The sequence below is a fragment of the Canis lupus genome, chromosome 25 (assembly GCF_011100685.1).
Source record: "Canis lupus familiaris isolate Mischka breed German Shepherd chromosome 25, alternate assembly UU_Cfam_GSD_1.0, whole genome shotgun sequence".
Lineage (NCBI taxonomy): Eukaryota > Metazoa > Chordata > Mammalia > Carnivora > Canidae > Canis > Canis lupus.
In genome coordinates this window covers 6,219,078-6,242,208 of record NC_049246.1, presented here as the reverse complement: position 1 = coordinate 6,242,208, position 23,131 = coordinate 6,219,078, and the positions used below count along the sequence as shown (strand labels likewise).

The following is a 23,131-nucleotide window of genomic DNA, read 5'->3' as shown; positions in this document are numbered from 1 at the left end:
ATTTATTTATTTTAGAGAGAGAGAGAGAGAGAAAGAGAGAGCATGAGCAGGGGGAGGGGCAGAAGCAGACTCTCTGCTGAGCAGGGAGCCAGACACAGGGCTCCATCCCAGGACCCTGGGATCATGACCTGAGCTGAGGTCAGATGCTTAGCTGACTGAACCACTCAGGTGCCCCTGAACTATTGTTAAATCCTAAAACTCTAGAGCATTCTTTTCACCCAATTGTATGTTTATCAATGAATTTAATAACATTCCTCACTACACAGATGAGCTGATACTATTTGGCCCATGAGTTTTCACAGATTCTGCTTTGCAAAATCTTGGGATAATGAACTAACTGAAAAATTTCCCACACAGGCCAATTCTGATACAAGTCCCTTTGGCAGTCTAGTTCCAGGAGAGGCAAAAGAAATATCTTATGAAGTATGGGTCTAACCAAGACACTAACAAAAATGTAAACCATTTGAAACTTCCAATTAAGGGGAATAAAGTAAACAGGCAGGAAAGTAATGGGGATCCTAATACTGTGAAATGTTTCATTTATGAATGGAAATAAAAATAATTTTTAAAAAACTGAAATAAGAATTATGTTCTCAGATGAGGTGGTAAAACAGGATAAGCAACTCACTTGGCATAGAAGAAATAAGGCAGCAGAGGAAGAGGGCCAGCTAAATACAGGACTAATTGAGACTTATGTCTCAGTCAATATCATCTGCCCCTGTCTCTAAATCAGGAATTATGCTTTTGAGCAATGCAATCAATCTTTTAGTATCTGAATTCTGTCTTCCTTCTCAGGTTTATTTCACTCAAATAACCATGCTGTAGTTAAACTTTACATTATATTTTCATAAAGATGTTCCTGTTTTCCTGTGGCTGGTGGTTATCATTTTATTTTGTTTTGTTTCATTTTTTAAAGATTATTTATTTGAGAGAGAAAGAGAGAAAGAGGAAGGGAAAGGGGCAGAGGGAAAGGGAGAGCGAGAATCTTAAGCAGGCTCCACAATGTGGGGCTCGATCTCATGACCTTGAGATCATGACCTGAGTTGAAACCCAGAGTCCAACACTCAACTGACTGAGTCACCCAGGCACACCTGGTGGTTCTCATTTTAAAAGGTTGAGCCATTAAAAGAGTTCAGGGTGGGTTTGTATCACAGATCTTTGAAGATGGAGTTCCTTGATTGTGCAAATGGTGCAACCATTATACTTTCATTATGAAGGTTTTCACGTGGAACTTTTCAAACATTCACTAGAGGAAGAGAGGCTAGAAAAATGATCTCCCAGTAATCCACTGCATAATTTCAACCATAATATTCAACCTTCAATATCATTTTGCCAACATTGTTGGATCTATCCCCCAGCTTATTGATTGATTTGTCTTTGCTTGAGTATTATAAGGAATTCCCAGAGATTCATCCCACTTATGGATACTTTGTTATGCATAAAAGACATCAAATATTACATTAGTTAAAAAAAAAAAAGGGAAACCTGAAAATATTGGCCTCCACCACTGCTTTCCAGGTATCCAAATTTTACCCACCCCCTCAGGGCCCAGTTCAAGCTTACTAGGCTGTCTCTCAAAAGAGAGGGCATAATTTGAACTACACTTTGGGAATTCATTTTCTGTTGTCTTACCTGTAGCATGTCCTTAATTTACTTGATGTAATATTAAATTTTCTATTTTTATTTAAATTCTCAAGAATTTATGTTGTATCCCAAATAAGAACAAGGAAACAATGAAGGATAAAGGAAAACACTCAAATTTAGACTCAAAGAAGTCATAGATTTCAATACGGATTCTTTTATTTCTTAAGTTTTCAGAGTCACAGTTTCTACAGCTGTCAAATGAAGTAGAAATTGGCCCTATTATACTCACCACTGTACTCATTTTTACTCACCACTGTAATTGTACTTATTTTAATAATTTAATCTTTAAATATGAGATTCATAGGGCATGGCTATATTTAAGCAAGATCAGAAGCATTGCCTGTGATTTTTAATCCAATAAAATAGCGTAAATCACACACACACACACACACACACACACACACACACACACTCCTGGGAAGATTAAATGATTAAATGAGATAATGAATGTGAAATGTCTGGTCCACAGCAGATTACAATAAATAATACCTATTATTATTAACTTGTGACCATTTGCCTGGAAGAAGAGCCTCTGTCTTACAAAACTCGTTTCTTTCCTCACAGAGCTTGACCCTGTGATTCACACACAATTGGGATCAGCTCAATCAATATTTGGGTCATTGATTTGCTGATATATCAGGTAGGATAATGTTTACATACTAGAAAAAAATGGAACCTGCAATATAGGGAGTATTTTCCATGGTATCTGGAGAGAAGTTCTGATATGGAGTCACAGGTAAAAGGACCAGATAGAAAGTATCCTGAGATTCAGGTACGAATCCTGGTCTAGCCACACATAAACAGGATTTTGAAACTTGCCTTGGGCAATATATAAAACCTCAGAGCTGTAACTCTGCATACTGTTATTACATTTTGATTTATCTCTCTCTAATCTCTCTCAAAATATGAAAAAAAACCTACTAGGCAATTTAACAGGAAACATGGACAACCTCACCTAAGCCCTTATGATCTGTTTATCCTCCCTCAAACCAGCTAGTAATTTTCAAAGTCATGTTTCATTGGATTCTTCTAGTTCTGGCATAAACATCTTGGAAAGACCTGTGAAATAGACCAAACATTATACGATCCCCCAGGCCAATGTGTTGTGCATGCATTAGTGTGGTCTAAGGAATGTATGGCCAGAGTCTCAAAAAGCCATACAAGGCACCTGGAGGTTGCTATGTTTCTAACAGAAGCCTACAATGATGCAGTTTTAATTGTTAGGAAATCAGAAGTGCTCTCATCCTCCAAGCACTTTATCCTCTCTCAGAAACCTACAACTCAATGCTGTTTCTTCAAGGGCTGCTGGGAGGGGCCACTGAGATTCTCCTGGGGAACGGAAGGCCAGAGTTCCCAGGCTGGTGGCAAATTGCTGTGTGGTGTTATTAGCAGGTATTAGTTGAGGTTGGCAAAACCGCTCTCCCTTGCCTGTCAATATTTATTGATTCTCCGCAGTGTTCAGGGTTGTCTATAAGTCCTCATTTTTCCTTCTCCTCAGTCTCCTCCTGGTAACAGAGTCATTTTCAACTCTGGGTTGAAAAATGGAAAGACACAACCCTGCATCCCCTTCTCCTCCAAAGCAAGAAAATTTGACTACATGTGATAACATTTCTTTTTTTTTAAAAAATGTATTTATTTGAGAGAGAGTGTGTGGTGGGGGGCAGAAAGAGAGAGAGAATCTCCAGCAGACTCCTACTGAGTGTGAAGCCTGATGAAAGGCTCCATCCCAAGACCCTGAGATCATGACCTGAGCCTGGATCAAGAATCAGACACCTACCAAACTGACCTACCCAGATGCCCTTTGTGATCACATTTTGTAATGTGTTTCAAACACACTTGCTCACTGCAGACAAAATACTCAGAGAACAGAGATGTATGGGGGTCTGTCAGAAAATGGTCCTCAGCCTGCAGTCTGTCATGGCTATGGGAAGACAGGCAGATGAGAACTCCTTCTCAGAGCATTTCTTCAAAGAAGCGGGTTTTCTTGATCTGTTCAGTGTCTGGCATTATACTGGGGCTTCGGTGAACATCAGGGAAACAGGGTGAGCATGCAGTACGGAGGGGCATGTGAATTTTCTGTGCAGAAGAGGTGAGAGTAGGTGGAGATGAACCAAGGAGTGGGCCATTTCCTGACATGATTCACTGCCCAACTCTGGCCCCCTCCCCCCTTGACTTGCTGCAGCAATGGTGGTTTCTAAGACCACTGAGGGCTGGGCAGCAGCAAGCAGTGTAGACGCTCGGTTCATGTGGTCATGGATCGGGTCATCCAGTGACCCCCACATCTGGACATGGTGGCAGCAGAGGGAGTAGTTTGCCCGTAAAAGCTTTCATTTCATTAAATTGCATTAGATCAAGAAATACATTTAGGATAAGAAATATTTCTTAAGGCTATTCATAGACACCTGCTAGCAATGAAGTCCTTTGTTCACAGTAAGCAACTGATTCTAATCACAGAACTGTGCTGAACGCAAGATACATTTAGACTGGGGTGGAGGGAGGTGGAGGTAGAATGCAGGAGTAGAAAATAGAAAAAAAGAAGGCTATTCCACAAGAAAATACGCATATTTAATTACATATCCATGGCTTACATGTTTAGTGCTTACTATGTGAGAGATGCTGAAAATAACAAGATCAATAAACTCAGCCCCTTCTTTTCCAGACAGAGTAGGTCTGGTGAAGGTGGAGGGGCAACTTTCAAAGAGAGCAGCTCTTCTGCTTCTCACAGCAACCCAGGATAGGAGGGAGGGCAGACAAGCCCCAAAGTGAGACGTGTTGTCACATATCACACTGATAGCACTTATGGGAGCGTTTCCACTCCACCACACCTGCTGAGAATCTAAATTAGCCACATAAAACAATATAAAGGTCCCCACCCAACTTTATTCATTAAGTTTAAAAATAATTAAAATATTGTTTGCCAGTGAAGAGGCTACCACAATACTTCACAAGTTTCTTCCTTTAATGAGTGAACTATTTTCCCTTCATATCTACTTGAACATATATATAACAGATTCAGAATACTTTATAATCATAGGGAATGGAAAGAAAACATCAACTTAGCCGTTGTCAGAATTATCATAAGTTCTGAACTAGTGGATTTTAAATTTTAATGAGCTTTATTAGATATTTTGTTCCCTTAATATTTTATGCCACTGACACTTTTCATCAAAAGGGCATGGAAACATTGTATATTTTTAAAAGGGTAAGAAAATTCTGAGGAACTAATTTTCCATTTAACCTTAAGTTCAATAGATTTGGGTCTTTGTAAAGGAAGCACATAGTTCTACCATCACAATCAACTTTCATGGATTCAGAATTTTTAAGAAAGTCTAAAGTAACCTGATCACCTTAAAATAAATCTTTCTGAGAAAAAGTATTTCCCCCCCTGAGGCCACTTTTAAGATATGACTTGATATTACAGTTGTATGAATAAATATCTGAAAATACAAACTTCTTATGTTCATTCCTTTACATTTTCCTCAGAATATTGAGCAACTCTATTCTGTATGCACAAGATGTACAGGGTGCATAGGATGTTCTTATACCTTCTAGTAAGAAGTACAGCAAAAATGGATCTCTGAGTTAGACTGCTCTTTCTCTTCTTCCATTCTTCCCTTCCTTCCACTGCTTCTCTCATGAATAAGCATTTTTTGAGCCCCAGAGTTAACCACATATGTAGTCTTCTATATTTACTCCAGATTTCTTTGGAAGTTACCAATGAAGATGGTAACACAAGGTCCCACCAAAGAGTCAAGGCAGAGAGGATCCTCTATAAATGAAAGAGTGAAGGAAGAAAATAGTAGAGAGTAGGGAAGTAGAGAAAGATGTAGAAAGTAGAGAAAGTAGTAGAGAAAGATGACATCAAGCATTTCATCTTTTTACAAGTGTCACCAAATTAGGAATTAAGGAATAAAACATTTACAAGACCCGAAAGGGATATATATTCTTGGGGATAGGGCAGAATGGGGAAGAAATAGGCAGATGAGACTCAGGTATACTTCTTCAACATACTTATGTTTTATTCATTTATTTATTTTTCATACTTATGTTTTAAAATTACATTTCAGCTAGCAATGTCTGGGGCTAGGTGTGGTTTTCCTGAGAAATAAAAAGGGGCCAGGGTGGACCAAGAGAAAGGAATAAAATTACTGGAGCTTCTCAGAGCTAGATCTAGGCTCTACAGGTCTGGGTAAAGAAGAAGAGAACATGCATGATGTTCCTTCTGGCATTCTCTTGCCTACTCCAGAGTAGGGAAAGATGAAGCGAGTATGAGCCAAAGACCAAATGGAAAACAAAGGACATTCACTTTATTTCTGTTAGAAACATAAGGACAGAGAATGGGTGACTTAAGGCAGTTCAAGTGAAGATCAGGAAGATGGAGTCTTGGGCAGCCCTGGTGGCTCAGCGGTTTAGCGCTGCCTTCAGCCCAAGGCCTGATCCTGAAGACCGGGGATCGAGTCCCATGTTGGGCTCCCTGCATGGAGCCTGCTTCTCCCTCTGCCTGTGTCTCTGCCTCTCTCTCTCTGTGTGTTTCTCATGAATAAATAAATAAAATCTTAAAAAAAAAAAAAAAAAGGAAGATGGAGTCTTAATCCTCTTAAGCTCTTGTAACTGTACTGGACCCACATTCTCTCCCTCTGGGAAGCTCACGGTGTAATTGGCATAACAGACACATGAACAACAAAATAGCACAGAGAAAAGATATGTTCCCTTGGGGAAATTCGGAGATTTCATGAAAAACTGATAGATTTTGAAGTATGGTTTTGAACCACATTTTGTAGTATGGATAGTTTTACCACTGAAAGAAGAACATGAATGAAGAGTTACCAGGCACTTTGATAGAAGGTCAAAGTTGTAAAAACATAGAATTTCCAGGAAACAATGATTAGGTGGAATTAAAAACAGGTTGTGGTGGAAGATTACAACAAGTTGGAGAGAGAAGAATGGTGGCGAGACTGTGAAAGGTCTTGAAGGAAACTGGTAATGGGCAAACTGGTAATGAGCAATAGCTACTGATTTTTGGGGGGGTGGGTAGGGAGGAGTGGAATGAGGTGAGGATAAGCTTGCAGGATCCACTAACAAATCTCTGTTGTAGATAACCTTTTACAGGATTGTGGAAGATGATGCATGAGAGAACTCCTGTTTTTGAATTCTAGCTTCCTATTGGAGGTTAGTTGCTAGAGGTTTGCAAGCAAGAAATTTATTACCCTCAGGATCCACGCCTTTGGGAAAGTGAGATTAGGCAGAGGGAGGAGTTGCCATTATAACGAAAGTCTCAGATTATTCCAAAAGGAGCCCCAGAGCTGGGAAGCCTGTCAAGAATTATATCAAATTGGGCTAATGGGGTCAGGGCTTATCTGCATGTCAGTTAGTCAATGATAACAAAGTGGGTGTGGTCTTGGTTGGAGAAGGTCAATCATCAACAGGGAGAACCAGGTTGCAAGCTATCAGTTGTCCACACTCTCAGCAGTTGGTAGAATGAACGTTTTAGTTCAACCCCTGTCCCCAGTCTTCCCAATTTCCAGAAAATGGCACCACCACTTACTCTACTAATCATGTCAAAGCCTAGGTACTTCCTTGGCTTCCCTCTTTCCTTTATACCTCTCATGTACTCCATCAGTAAATCCTATTAGCTTTTCCTTTAAGGTTTTCATCTGTTTATAGTCAGTGTGCATTAATCTTGGCTCATGCTCCCTCATCTACCACTGGAATTGTTATAATAGACTCCTGTGTGGTCTCCCTGTTTCCACTCTTGCTTGCTTACCATCTCCTCTCTCTACAGCATTGCATCAATGCCTGGAAATAAATGAATGTTCAATATTTATTAAATGAATTAATGAATGATCTCAGAAGATAGTGATCTCTTTAGCTACAGAGGGACTATTATGGTGAAATGGAGAATTTGTTGGTCCCCGGATAACCTAAGGATAAAAGGAAAAGAAGAAATAAATGTTGGACCCTAAGGAATATCTTTAAAATCCTATAAATGTCAACATTTCTCATGTCAATCTCATGTCAAAAATTTTAATTTATTAATTAATGAGAAACCTAGTGAGAAGTTACAACCAATTCAAAGGTCAATTCGGAGTAACATGTCTATACTAGCAATAAGTAATGCTGAAATGAATTTATGAACAGTTGTAAAATTGACTTATAGAAGGAGGGGGGAAGAAATCAATTTTATTTCTACCTTTTAATTTGTATCGCAATGGACAAGAATAATTTTCATTGCTATCAGTTACATACAACCCACAGAGATATACAATAGTTTCAAGACTGGAAGTTGTGGGGACCCCCTAAAGTTAGCTGGTCTGTACATAGACACCTAGTTTTTCATCAAAGCATCATGCTGGGAAACAGGCAGCTTAATCACACTTGTAGAGTTTTTAAGAAAGCTCACAAAATAGAAAGTACTTTCTCTAAGTCTTAGAGGATTTGCTCATTCTTTTTTTCTTTTTCAAACTAGGAAGTCACATTGTGAACCATAAACAGAACTCATTCCCAAGGGATTAAGGCTAAACTTAAAACCAACTATTTATGAACTGTCTACAAATGGAACCATATTTGAATCCATTCTAAACAATAGTATGAGCAAATGCAAACATAGCTAGTAAAAAGTTTGCCAATTGCAGACTCTAATCAGTCTTTTTTATCCTGAGAAGCAAATGAGGACTCTGTAAAAGGTATCAGCTCATCATTTGGAAATACTTTTTGAAATATAAGTCAGAGTGGAAGTCCCAATGTGGAAGTGGACTTGAGTGTTGGCATCAAGTGTCAGAATATTGTGGCTGAGCCTCGGATTTGTATGTGGTGAGAATCCCCCTTAGAAATGTTTTTGAATCATTGACATTTACAAAACAAGTCCTTTTCCACAGAGGGTAGTTGCCTAACGTAAGTTCTTGAATAACCAAAGGAAAATAACCAAGGCAGCACCAATTCAGGCATAGCAGACTCCCCTTCTCAAACAGGAAGATTCATGCCCCAAGCATTTTGCAAAAGACTTCTCTGAATAGTAATAATTATGACTAACATTTGCCTTGCCCTTTATGACTTGCAAAGTGCTTTCAAACCAAGATGTCATTTCGGAAGCTCTCAGAGTGGATCTTAACAATATCACTTTGGGGGAGTGGAAAGATGGCTCAGCAGCAAGTGTCAGAAGACAGCCATTTCCAGCTACCAAATTCCTCACCCTTGTCATTGTGAGTCCCAAGGGATAAGATTCTCCTGGAAAGGCTTATAAACTGTGGTGGTTATAATACTTCAGAGTGTATCCCTTGCATGTCTGTTTTACATAAATACTCCTTGAGCTATGTATTATCTTAAGACCTGTTTCAAAAAGTGAGTGCTAATTAAACATGAGAATATTTTTTAAAATCACAAAATAGCCAGGAATCTACCTTTCATTTTGGTTTCACTTTCTGATCAATGCTAGATTGGTCAGACTTTCAAGCAAATCAGACTTATGTGTGTCTTCTGTATCTCTATATTCTGAAAATGGGGTTAATTCATTTATATATTCAGTGAATATTTTAGTAACTATTTTTTGTCAATACCTCCCACTTTTATTTTTATTTTTCAAAAGATTTTATTCATTTATTCATGAGAGACACACAGAGAGAAGCAGAGACATAGGCAGAGGGAGAAGCAGGTTCCATAAGGGAGCCTGAAGTGGGACTTGACCCCCGGACTGTGGGATCACACCCTGAGCCAAGGGCAGATGCTGAACCACTGAGCCACCCAGGCATCCCAATACCTCCCACCCTTAGAGCATACAAAGATGAGTAAAGACTCTGTCCTCTGTAAGCATACAATCTATTAGTGAGTATAAGATATGTACACAACCCATACTGTGAAATGTCAAAAGCTTACAAAGATGAAGAGCTAGAATCTATTCCTGAAAGAGGATAATTAGAGCAAACCTCACAAAGTAGAGCTGAACTGGGCCTTGATGAATGGATAGGGTTTCCAAGGATGAATGAGAGAAGATATTCCAATGGGATGCAACACATGCAAGATGGGAAAATAGGAGTGTGTTTGGGACATGTTGAGTTATCCATATGGTGGGAGTGTGAATGATAACAAAAAACTCCATATATGGACAGCATTCTTATGTGGTTCTGACAAATTTTTGTCTGCCTACGGCCTAAGAAAAATAGCGACCTCAGATTAAAATTTAAATGTATACCACAAATTAACATGAAATCATAGTCACCTATACATATAAGTATTTAGCTCTAACCAGCTATAATTAGATATGTTCACAACTGACTCATGCACCTATTTTTGTAGTTATTATTTTTCTCTTGTTTTGTAAAGAAACAGAAAGGCAATTCTTATTATAAAAATCATGCATTTTCTTATATAATTAAGCAAAAAAGAATAAAACAAGCAACCAAAACCCACTACCCCCAAAAAATCACTATTAGCATTTTATGTATATTCTTATCAGTTATTGTATATGTACATATATTTTTAGTATATTGGAAACAATTTTCCTGTCCTTAAACTTTCTCTATACGTATTTCTCTTACTATATGCTTTCCATTTTGTAGAAGTGCTGTGATTTATGCAACCAATTTCTTATTGCTAGACATCTGGGCAGTCTGTGGTTTTTCTCTTAAAAAATACAAAGTACTGCAATGAACAGCTTTATAATTAAATCTTTGCAACACACATGAGAATTTCCTTAACATAAATACCTCCAAGTGGAACCCCTATTTCATGGAGTGTGTGTGTGTGTACGTGTGTGTGTGGTCAAATTCTATTCTAGAAAAGATGTACCTTTCTTGACTCTCACCTGCAGTAAAGCAATCTTAGTTCTCAAAGAAAATGATGCAATCTCTGAGGAGGCTGGGATAGTCAGAAACACAGTCTGATGTTGACATTTAGTCAGAGACATTAAATCACTAAGACCTGTGTGTAGGAAGTCCTCCAGCTAATATATTTCTCACCCAGAGACTCCTCCTGCATCCATGAGTAAGCATCAATTGCTATTCTATGCATCGTGGATTCCTCTTCATTACCCCCTCAGCCTTGAAAACACTTCTATCTACTCCTGATATAAGCCATCTGAAAAACTAAGGTTTGTTGCTATTTTTCATTATGCTGAGACTGATCACAGAGGCATACCATGGCAATCATGAGTACCAACCAGGCCGTAAGTAAGGGCAATTTCATTACAAGTGCACACTTGCATTTCATGCCCTTTAATCTCTGTTACTGCTCCCCCAAGCAGCACAGGCTCCCAGCTTGGATTTTGACAATACTTCCTTTGTCAGAACAATGCTGCAATGAGATTCAGAGAAGCTGCTATTGCCAGGAACCTGTTCCCTGGCACTTGAGGCAGAGGCAGTTTAAAAAGCCTCTGTGTGCATTTACACTTAAGCCATTGGCATACATGGGCTGCCTCCAAAGGGCCATGTTGATGCCGGTATGGTCCCATCTGGCTCAGTGGTTTTATGTCTTCATAGCCTCCAGATGTTTAATGAGGTTCCTCTTCACCCACCTCTTCTGATAGTATTAAGGCTGAGGGTACTGTGGAAAATGCCCTGAGACCTGAAAAGCAGCTCTGTCTGACACTTCTGAAAGGCCCACTTGCTATACTGTGGTTCTTTTCAAAGCATCATTAGCCTGGAGTCATGATTATTGAGCAAGGATCATAAATTAAATTAAATTAAATTAAATGACATTAGGAAATGTCTGACCTGTCAGAAATATAACCAAATAGAAATTCCTGAGCCAGAGTGATAAGAAAATCAATTCCAGGGATCCCTGGGTGGCACAGTGGTTTGGCGCCTGCCTTTGGCCCAGGGCTCTATCCTGGTAGACCCGGGATCAAATCCCACATCGGGCTCCCGGTGCATGGAGCCTGCTTCTCCCTCTGCCTATGTCTCTGCCTCTCTCTCTCTGTGACTATCATAAATAAATTTAAAAAAAACTTAAAAAAAAAAAAAAAAGAAAATCAATTCCATGGCTGGTGGTTGATTAAACCCAACTTTCCAGGTATTTCCCTGATATCCCACAGCCAGAAAATCCCTATACAAGGGTGACTCTAAATGGGCAATGTGCCAAGTATTGTGAACATTCTCTGAAACCGGATTAGCTTATTAATTCTTTGAGTGGGATACTTCTTTGTGGCAGGTGTTGGCTGATGGAGAAAGATAGAGCCATTAGTTGTAAGGGGCTCCCTACACTGGATAATATTAATAAAACGATATTTGTACCCCACTTATGGGCTGGAGTGCTTTGCAAAATATTTTACAACTAAAATAGCAAAGGCACCAACCAATCAAAAGAGACAGTGGTCCAGTCAGAATGGACACCAATTGTAAAGACTTGAACTTGTGCTGAATGCACTGCTGGGATAGCAGCCCTGCCTGTAGGTAAGTGTGCACATAGCAAGAACAGCACTGTAAATGAGTACCTACCATGTGCTGGGCACTGGGGATGCAAGACATGCAAAGAGGGTTGTGAGAGTGGTGAGGAAGGGTAGTGGCAGTGGTGGTGGCCGTCGTAGCAGTGGTTAGGAACAATAGCTATCATTAACTGAGGTTTTACTAGGCACTGCATACTACTCTTAATGATTTATTCTTTCCAACAACTCTGTAAAGGAGACATTATCATCCAGATTACACGGATGAGGTAACTGAAACCCTGAGCTATGAAATAACTTTTCCAAATCCACTCAGACGGCAAGTAGAAGGGTTGGGATCCAAAGGACTATCTCTTCAGGAGCCCATACTCCTTCCACTCTACATTTCTTTGAAAAATTGTAGTGGCCTCAGTTCCAACATCAGCAGTCTCTTCTGACTTAGTCTCTTCAGTTTCAATATCCTTAGTCATAAAATCAGGATAATAATATCTTCCTTAACTACTGCACAAATTTTTGTGAAAGAGGAAATGAGATACAGTAAATGAAAGCACTAGACAGGGAGGTCCTCCAGGTCAGGACCCATGTCATCATGTCCTCTGGTTGAATATATGCCTTGCACATATTACATTGTTCAATATTAAATGCATGCCTAAGGTTCTAAGCACATGTAACTTATTGTTAAAACATAGTCTCTTCCCTTGAGGTATTTGTAACTCAGTTGGGGAGATTGGATTTATATATTAATATCAGAATAACATTCCAAGATAACATATGCTAAATTCCAAACAATTTGGTATGGTTGTCAAGTAGGAGTAAAGTTCCTTGGAGTAGATGATGTGAAAATAGAAGAAAGATTTCAGGTGGACCTTTCCTTGAGTCTTGAGGGGCAAGCAGAGCAAAGTTGTGGATATGTGGAAAAGAAGGGAAGGGCATTTCAGAAAAGAGGAAAGGCATGACCAAAGACATAGAAGTACGAGTGTTAAATGCATTTGGAAAATAATAAATAAATATTTTTACTATATTCGAGTAGTTATTTTCAATAGCACATAATGCCAGGGGGCACAAAACACCTGAGTCAGGGAGACAGCATCACTCAAAACAAATATACCCATGTTACCCAAGTGTGTGCTTCCACAGACATCCAAAAAAAGGTATTATATAATGCCACTTATCCTCTTCTTGAAACAATATGTGAATATACCTAACAATTCTGAACTGAACTGCATTTTTAAACTGGTTAGGATTATTGAATCAATAATGTGTTGTACACCCAAAATTAATAACATATTGTCTATTGATGTACTTCAATAAAAAAAACTGCCAAAAAAGGGTTAATATGGTAAAAACAAAACAAGAAAGCAATGCTCTTTAGGGAACTGTCCAGTCTGGATTAAGTCTCTATAAAATGACCTCAGTTACAACACTTATCATCCTCTGTTTTAATCGGTTGTTTTCTTTCCTATCTCTTGCATTGGCCTGTAATTTCTTTCTTACCTGTCCTTACGTCTCCCGGATTTAGTGCCTGACACATTGCACACACTCAATACATTTTGAGTGAATTAAGGACTCCAAGTAAGCAAAGACTCGACATAAATTGCATTTAGCTCAAAACATTAAAACCTTCCTTAACACGATTGAGAATCAAGCTCAAGGGTTAGTCAGCATTAATGAATGCATAGAAGCCACATGTGTTGGGAATGAAATGGTTAAACAGCAAAGCCCAAGCCCACTGAAGCCACTGAAACTTTTTGATCATATATTATTGAAAGTACAGTAGCAATCGATAACTTCTGTGCAAATAAGAAGATTTTTTTTTCAAGTGAATTCAATTTGAAAATTGTTCTCTTCTAGGCAAAAAGCCAGGAAGACCTACATAATTTTCACCATTGCTCCAACTGAAAGACTTCCCCAGGTAAAAGGCAACTGGCACATTGAATGTTTTGACATTAAATTAATCCATTCAATAGCCAATTAGAAACAAGAAGTACAAGCTTAGAAATGTAGAAATAAACTTGATGAATACATTGTTTTCACAGTAGTGAGATTGAGAATCCCCTACATTACTTGGAAGGAAGAGAATATTTCAAAGCAGATCAGAATATGTCACCACAGGTGAAAACAAGAGACTCAGAACCTCCGAGAGAACCCAAAATGATTGAAATTGCCATCAGCCATGATTGGCCAAGTTTTTCACCAGTTTCTTAGGGGGATAGGATTGGGGTTAAATTAGAATTGTACATAAGAATATGCATAAATACCCACAAACATTTGCTTCCATTAGTGTAGTAAAATCTGTATAGTTAATTCACAGCCTACGTTCAGCAAATACTCACCTAATTCTTCTGTGATCTATATTATAGCCTGAGCTAAGAAAATGCATGTGAGGATTATTATATTGGATTATTATATTGGTTTTAGTGGTTGCATGTGACTCTCTGCACCTTTTTCTCAGTCCTATCCTTAACTTTGCCTTGAAATGTCCTAGAAAGCACAGAGAAAGCTCCAAAGTTACACAACGTTCATCACTATGCAAACCGATCAATGATCTGAAAATACTATGGAGATATTATTCTGAGGGAAAGTGTACCTGGGCTGCACTGAGAATGATCTTGGAGTGGTTCATCCTGAAGCCTGCAGTATTTCCCGAGTTACTTTCCTGCAACAGGAAATACTTGCAGCTGCTTTTGTTGCCTTCTACTACATATCTTATAACAGGGATGTTCCTATTTCTACAACCCAAAAGAGGCTGCAGTGGTCAATAACACAGCAAGACTTACCATGCAAGGACACTGGGAGGTTGTGCATTGCATGATCTTCCTAGAGGTGGAAACCAATTGGTCATTCATTCATTCATTCATTCAGTTTTTAATCCATCTGAAAAAGATGACTGGAGTTTCATCATGTCTGTTGCTAAAGACATACTGATGAACAGGAACAATCTGGTTTCTGCCTTTATCGTACTGTTGGCCCAGCCATGAGAAAGAATCAGTTAAACATGAATAAAAATAAGTACAGGAAGTGCTTTGGTAGGGGGAAAATGAAGGACTATGGGACACACAGCAGAAAATACATTTTGGGGGGGATCTAGGAGTGGGAGGTCAGGATCAGGGAAACTTTATAGGAAATGACTTTCATACTGATACTGAAGGCAATAACAAAATGTATTGGGGGTTTTGCATGAAAAAGAGAAATCTAAAAGCTGCAGAGTGTGATTTTTATGAATTTCTGGGATCAATTTCAACTCCTATTCTTAGAAAACCACAAAGCCTTACCCTTATAATTACTGTTAGACAAAAACTTGGCCAAGAGCTCTGGACTTTGACATGCCCTCAATTTAGAATCTGATAGGTAGATTGTAGAAGCACACCAAATGAAGTGATGGGAATCAAAAGAAATTCCACAAACCCAACTCACTGATTCATCAACTATTTAGTGAAGTCCTACTATGTGCCCGGCACTCTACTAGTCCTGAACATGTAGCAGAAAACAAACTGAAGTTCCTGCTGTGTGTGCTTATATTCTAGTGGGGAGAGATAGAAAATAAGCAACTATAGATGTCAGGTGGTGGTAATGGCTACGGATAAAAGCAAAACAGTAGAGAAAGTGAAAGGGAAGAGAGTGATAGAGGCTGCGGTGATCATAAAAGGCTTTGCTGGTAAGCTGACATTTGATAAGTTTGAAGGTGATTTTGAATTAAGCGATGTTAGTCTTGTGGATGTCTGAAGAAGAGCATTCCAACCTGAGGGGATGATATGTGCAAAGGCTCTGAGGCAAGGAGGATAGTATGAATGTGGCAGAGAGGATGAGACAGAGAATTGTGGGATGGAGGTTCAGAGCATCCAGAGAGGAAGCCAAGGACAAGATCACACAGGTTAAGTACGCCAGAAATGGGATGATATTAAGGGAATAACCAGATCTCAGTTTTATATAAAAAAAGCACATGACTGCTGCATGAGATGGAGAGCAGAGGTAGAAGCAGAAAGAACCTCTAGGAGACTGTTGCAATCATCCATAGACATATTATAATGACCTGTGGGAAGGGGAGGTGAGGAAAGATGGTTGGATTCTTGTAAACGAAGAGCCTAAGGATTTACAGATAGATAAGAAATGAGTTGAAGGAAAGAGAAGAATTAAGGATGACACCAAAGTTCTGGGGGCAACCATTTACAAGATGGGGAACGACAGTGTTGTCACAAAATGTGAACATTTTAAAGGCTTTCAGTATATATTGCCAAGCACTCTCAAGACAAGTTATGTCTTGGGGATCCCTGGGTGGCGCAGCGGTTTGGTGCCTGCCTTTGGCCCAGGGCGCGATCCTGTAGACCCGGGATCGAATCCTACGTCAGGCTTCCGGTGCATGGAGCCTGCTTCTCCCTCTGTCTGTGTCTCTGCTTCTCTCTCTCTCTGTGTGACTATCATAGATAGATTAAAAAAAAAAAAAAAAAGACAAGTTATGTCTTGGTTCTAAGACCATCCTATTGGGGTGTCTGAGTGGCTCAGTCAGTTGAGCATCTGCCTTCAGCTCAGGTCGTGATCCCAGAGTCCTGGGATAGAGCCCTGCATCAGGGGGAGCAGGGAACCTACCTCTTCCTCTGCCTCCCCCTCTCTCTGTCTCTCATGAATAAATAAAATCTAAAAAAAAAAAAAGAGACCATCCTATTTAGAAACATCTTCTGTGCTAGTACAAGTGTGGGCCAGTAAGGAGTGGCAGTGATGTTTGAACTTTTTATTTGATCCTATTTATTTCTCCTGTGTAAGGAGGTGGTGAGACACATTTCAGAATTATCTAGCATAAATAGTTGATATTCTGCTTACATCAACTGAAATATTGAGAAATGAAGGATGGAACAGATGAATATACATGATCTTCTTATTGAGCTTTCACACTCTTTCCCAAGGTGACTCTAATCAACCTCTGCATTCCACTCCTTGTTTTATCACTCTCCCCACTCTTTAGAGCCACTTGTCCTAGTGTGCTGGGTGGATGGGGGTGTGTGTGGAGAGAACCCTGGCGCCCTGAGGCCTTTACCTGGCCCAGGATGTCACCAGAGGCTCTTGGTCTCCTCACAAAAAAGAATTCAAGGACAGACCAGACACAGCCATTTGAGTGGTGCAGGAAGGAAAGTTTATTAAAGTGAGAGTACAATTTCTAGATGTGAGAGCTGATGAGCTCATGGGAGGGCTGTGCCTGGGGCTGAGGTCTCTACCTTTTACTGATCAGGTTGTTAACAAGGGGGTGGAGTATTTATCACTTGGGGTGGGGATTTCTTGGGAGCAGGGTTTCACGCATTTTCTTCCTTATTTTGTAAATATTTCCAGCTTTTTTTGTCTTAGACCTGTCTGGTTTCATCTGGCTTCTTGTGGTTTTGTTTTCAGAGTGCTGCCAGGACAGATCTGGAACTTTCCTGATAGCTGATCGTGACTCCCCCTTTGCTGGCCTCCAGGCATCCTGTTAAAACCTAAGTAACTACCTACTGTTAACACTAGGATTTCAGATCGAGAATCCCTCTTTCAAAAAGACTATGTCTGGGGCCCCGTGGGTGGCTCAGTCATTAAGTGTCCTACTCTTGGTTTCCACTCAGGTTGTGATCTCTGGGTCGTAATATCTGGCTCTGTGCTGAGCAAAGAGTTGAGCTTGAGATTCTCTCTCTCCCTGTCCCCCTATCCCCTATCCCTCCTCCCACTTGTGCTCCTCTCTTTTTTCTCTTTCATAATAATAATAATAATAATAATAATAATAAATCTTTTTTTAAAAAAGAGACTATGTCAGATGGCCAACTTCTGTTTCTTGAAAAGGTGGTTTGTAGAAGGGAGAGAAAGGGCATCAAGGACATGAATAACATGCAAAAGAGTTGGCATATTTCTGAACTCAGCTAGGGATGGCCTCATCTAAGAGGATAGAGGACAGAACCCTCAGAACTAACCTAGACCCCTCTGACATTATGCAGCACAAATAGAATAGTAAGACTCAACAATAAGCATTAAAAGAGGAATCCAGTCTGCTCCCCAAGATTGTGATCCAGTCCTCATTGTGGTTCTAACTTCTGTTAGACCTGACAGAGTCACATAGGGTATCACAAACATCTATGTCATTTTCAATACACCACAACCTGTTCTGCAGGTCAGCATATATCTTCCAGATGTCCCTTTGTCTCAGACTAGACCACTCAACTATTGAATGAATCTAATCGTTGTGTGAAAACTTCAGCCACATATGGGACTAAAGCCTCTAGGATCAGAGCCTTCCATACTCACAGTGAAACTTGGCAAAGAAGAAAATACTTCTAGAATCCTAGTTGAGTACTTAATACCTTACTTAATACCAGACCTAAACTCATCATTTCATCATCATTCTCATACGACCTTTCGTAATTGTTTTATTTATTCATTTATTTGTGTTTGTCTGTTATCTCCATGAGAAAGTAATCTAGAGGAAGCTGGGGACTATGTGGATCCTATTCACCATCAACTCCTGAGTGCCTGGTACATAACAGGCCCTCAATAAATTGCTGTTGACTACCGAACGAACCCGTTGTTCAGCCATGAAAGAGGTTTGGGGCAAAACTGAGGACAACTTTGGAGCTGTATGGAGACTGCAAAGATAATATTTGACTATAGCATTTCCCATTTAAAATTTACCCCATACTTACTTCCAAAGGGACTTGAGCTTTACTAGATATTAAGATATACTCTGACTCTCATAACATCATTATTTGTAGGATGTAAGCTAACATATGAAAATGAACATTTTAAGCCATTATTTTATGCATATTTAACTGAGGGATGCTCCAGAGTTTTTTTTTCAGGGAATGTGTGCAATTGGTATATGTTATATTGAAAGCTGCCTTCCAGCCCATGCCCTTCAGAAGAGAGATGTTTGTTTATGTTGCAGTGGCCTCATCTTTTCATCATAAAATCCAGGTGACATGTTCATTAGTCTTGAAGGCATTGTGGTAAAAATGCTGTGTACATGAATTTTCATTTCACTGTGTTTCTACACACATGTGTAGAACTGGTCGCAGACAACACCCTATTATTTAAATCCAAGGTTTCCTAATAGGCAGTGGGAAAGAGCAGCTTAACATGTTGATGATAATGATGTTTGGCATCTCGTGATCAATATTCAACACTCATTGGATATTCTGAGAACAGTGCTAATATTACAGAATAAACTGCACCATCAGGAAGCCTAGAGTCTTCTTATGAAATCTGTTGACCTTTACTTAAGATGCCATTAAACCATTTTTAATGAATGAAAAACAAAAATGGGATGATCAGATTTCTATTCAGTGTGATGCCTCTCAGTGGGCGTTAGCCAGCAGACTTGCCGACAGGAATAGCTATTCATTACAGCGTTCATAGCTGGCTTGGAGGGAGACTTCATACGTCATGGTCCCCTTGGGGAGGAGATGCTGGACAACAGTCCTAGCTAGAGGCTTTGCTTATAGCACCCCTCTTAGTCACACTGCTGTCCAAAGCCCACCCTCTTTACCACACCTCAAACCCACCAGCACCTCAAGAGCCCCTGCACCCCATTATTGCCCGTGGGGTAGGCTCTGATCCACACTGTCTCCACTACACCTCTTTGGAACTAAGTCTCCTTACCTGGAAGTTCTTAGAGTAGGATCCACATGCTCTGTGCCAACTTACCTTCATGCCTCTCCATCTTCCACATGTTTTATTTCAGGGTACTTAATGAAAAGAGTAATTTTCTTTCTGCTTTACTTTTAAAACCTAGTTTTAAGTGGCAGCATATTTTCTTCCTGGGGTGTGCTGTAATTAAGCCATTCTCCTACTGCTATTTAGACTGTTCTAAAATTTTACAGTTGCCGTGGCCTCACCTTTTCAATATAAAATCCTTGCTCTTTGATCTATGTTGCTGTAATGAAATTTGGGGGGCATGTATCTTATTTTTTTCAAAGTTTAAGTCTTTTCTTCAAGATCATTTTTTAAAAAGGGTAAATTGCTGTATATGTGAACTTGCTGAGCTACTTCAAAGATCCTGGGCTAATTACTTCTCAGAAGTGTGAGCTGTCTCCCCCCACACCCTTCCCAATATTAACTGTTATCTTGTAGTCATCTTTGTCAGCCTAGTAGTAGAAAAATCCTATTTCATTTTAATGCAAATCGAGCAACAATTTACATCTTACAAATGAGAAGTTACCTACAATTTGAGAGGTTTGGAACCTTTTTTAACCTACGTGCTATAACCAGGGGGTCACTTCTGAGCTGCTGACCTTTATGTGGTCTTCATGTCCCATTAAGTACTCTGATACTTAAAGCCTTAGGTCACTTTCAGTCTTAATTGTATTTTATTATTCTCCATTGTTGCAGAGGGTTTCAGACAATTTAGCCAGGAGGGTCTCTCTTCACCTTTTCTTCATTGGTTCATTTCCAGTTTTAACAATGACAGATTTCCTGAGAGATTATATTAATTTTATGATCATCACAAGGATTATTTTTACTCAACTGAATGTAGGAATGAAATTTTAGGCTTAGAGGAGAGTTTCTATTCACCGAGCGGGTGTGTGTTCTCTTTACGTGAGAAGTGCTCGGGCAGAAACTAAAGGTCAGAGATTCTCAGATTTTGGCAACAATTCTTTTCATTCCACATCATGTCTGAAAATAAATAGAAAGCAATAAAATTTCAAATTTCTTTAACATTTGCTAAGGGCGTTTCTGCTGCACTATTTTAAATTAGATGGCAGACCGGTCACCCAATGCTTATTTCTTCATCACTGTAATTGTTCGGGGAGATTAATGTGTCTTCAGTGCCCAGCCTCTCTATTTCTCCCTTCACTGGTGCCCCGACTTCTGAGAAGGATGCTTAGCATCTTTATGTTCTCTCCCCTTCTGTTAGAATTGACCGTTGGTCAAGCCACCGGGGTTTTTTTGTATTTTCAAAATGAGTACACTAAAAAAAAAAGAAAGAAAAAGAAAAGATAAAAAAAAGAAAAAGGGACGCCTGGGTGGTTCAGTGATTTAGTGTCTGCCTTTGACTTAGGTGGTGATCCCAGGGTGCTGGAATCAAGTCCCACCACAGGCTCCACACAGAGAGCCTGCTTCTCTCTCTACCTGTGTTTCTGCCTCTCTCTGTGTCTCTCATGAATAAATAAATAAAGTCTTAAAAAAAATGGGAACACTTCTCAGACCCAAGAATGAACATACCCTTAAGTAAATAGTCAAGCCAATTTGACTTCTAAGTACCATCAAACCTATTAGCCAAAGGAATGAATAATGTGTCTGTAATGATTAAAGTTTTTTTGCAGTAGAAGCTTTTATCTTTCCTGTAGGAGGATCCTCTATGACTCCACTATGAGAGTAGCCACCACATGTTAAACGTGGAGTATGTGTCAAGCACTGTGCTTGTCATATTAAACCCTCACAACAAGCTTCATTTTACAGATGAGAAAACTTAAGCTTGATGTAGGAAATGAAAGCATAAGAAGAAAAATTGAATTTCCTTACTGCCTATAGCCCACTGACAAGTCCTTGAAACGGGTAGTGACCTTCTTTTGGGAGCTCAGCTGCCTTGATGTTGACACTTTGTTAAGGGCAAAAGACAGCCTTAGCCTGACCTCCAGGATCCTGTAAGTCTACTTTAACATATAAAAATTCCTTTGGAAACTTCCTTTATCTCTACCCTGCAAGATACATGTTAGCAATTATCCCCCAAGCATATGGCCCACTGATGCAAATCCGAAGGGTCTCATGACTAGGGTTTTATTAGGCAGTAATAAATGACTTTCAGCTAACAACAGCTAGCCCCCTAAAGGTCCTGGAAACCTTGCTTCCAAAATTCCTTAGAGATTTACTCTGTCCCCAACCCCCTCCCAAATTGAAAGTATATAATCAGTCACCAGTCACACCCCCAGTACAGCTCTGTCCTGTCCCTGTACTTTATTAAAACCACCTTTTTTGCACCAAAGATGTCTCAAGAATTCTTTTTGACTGTCAGTTATGAGCCCCAATATTGTCTACATCAAGCTCAGAGACACTAAATAAATTCAGCTATCTGGCAGTGGTGGAGATTTGAACACCTGACTGACTCCAAAGGCCATGTCTTTAACCACTATACCCTTTGATACGCTTTCATCTGAATGATTGACATGGGGTCTGAGCCTCCCCCGTTCCACAGTCTCCTCTGCCTGTGACCTTTCTAACTTCTCAAGAGAAAGAGTATATTTCCTCTCCCCTTGATTCTGGGCTGATCCTGTGACTCTGATAAATAAAATGTGGCAAAAATGATTCTGCATAACTTCCATGGATGATCTGCAGGAGATCTCCAACTTCAGCTTTGGCTTCTTGGAACTTCTAGAATCTAGCTGCCATAATGTAAGAAGGCCTCCATGGAAGAGAACAAAGATCCCCCTAGGAAACTGCTTGGCACCCCGGGAGAGCTATAAAATGAAAACATGGACCCCAACCAGAATCAAAGTCAATCTCCCTTCCCTCAGGCTCAATACTCCTTCCTGTAAGGGAGGAAGAAGTTTTCCTCAACCCTCTTAGGATCCTTGTCTGAAAATGAAACTGACAGATAGATTAGTGTGGACATTTTGGTCCTGTGATAAATCCCACATCTCCAAGAGAAAATAAACAAACAAAAGCTAAAAACACAATACCCAGTCAATCCACAGAACCATGTGAAACAACATAGTTGGTGCTTTAAGTCACTAAATTTTGAGGTGATTTATAACATGGCACTTGACAACTGAATAAAGGATATGATTTCTACCCACAAAAAACTTAGAGTATATCTGCCAAAAAAAAAATGATACATAGAATACTTTTATCCAATAACAGACAATGTCTAATCAAATAAGATAGAAAAAATTGGAAAAGTTGAGAGTAAAGACAGTTCAAAAAAGAGAGAGGATGCCTGGGGAAGGGCAGTCAGGATATTCAGGGAAAGCTTCCCAAGAAAGAACATTGAGCCAGACCTTGAAGAAATCTGTGGAGTGTCTGAAGAGTAAAACACAGGTGACCCTACCGACTGTCTACTACACTCGCTAGATGCAGCATGCCCACACATTCAAAGCACATGAAATCCATTTTCTGGATTAAGAGCCCGAAGTATTCAGCTTCCTATGCCTTGTGGTTACCTCCTCCCTTCTC

The 23,131-nt window shown here is 39.7% G+C and overlaps 1 long non-coding RNA gene across 4 annotated transcripts in view; it reads left to right on the top strand.

Moving 5' to 3' along the window:
* Nucleotides 1-23,131, top strand: part of LOC106557737 — a 140,582-nt gene that overhangs the window by 56,811 nt on the left and 60,640 nt on the right. For 3 of the 4 annotated variants that reach the window (XR_005378345.1, XR_005378344.1, XR_005378346.1), the window contains exons 3-4: nt 13,868-13,928; nt 17,393-17,479. This is a non-coding gene — a long non-coding RNA (uncharacterized LOC106557737). Of the gene's footprint in view, nt 1-13,867; nt 13,929-17,392; nt 17,670-23,131 lie in introns of those variants that run through there. The other variant, XR_005378343.1, reaches the window with a different exon arrangement.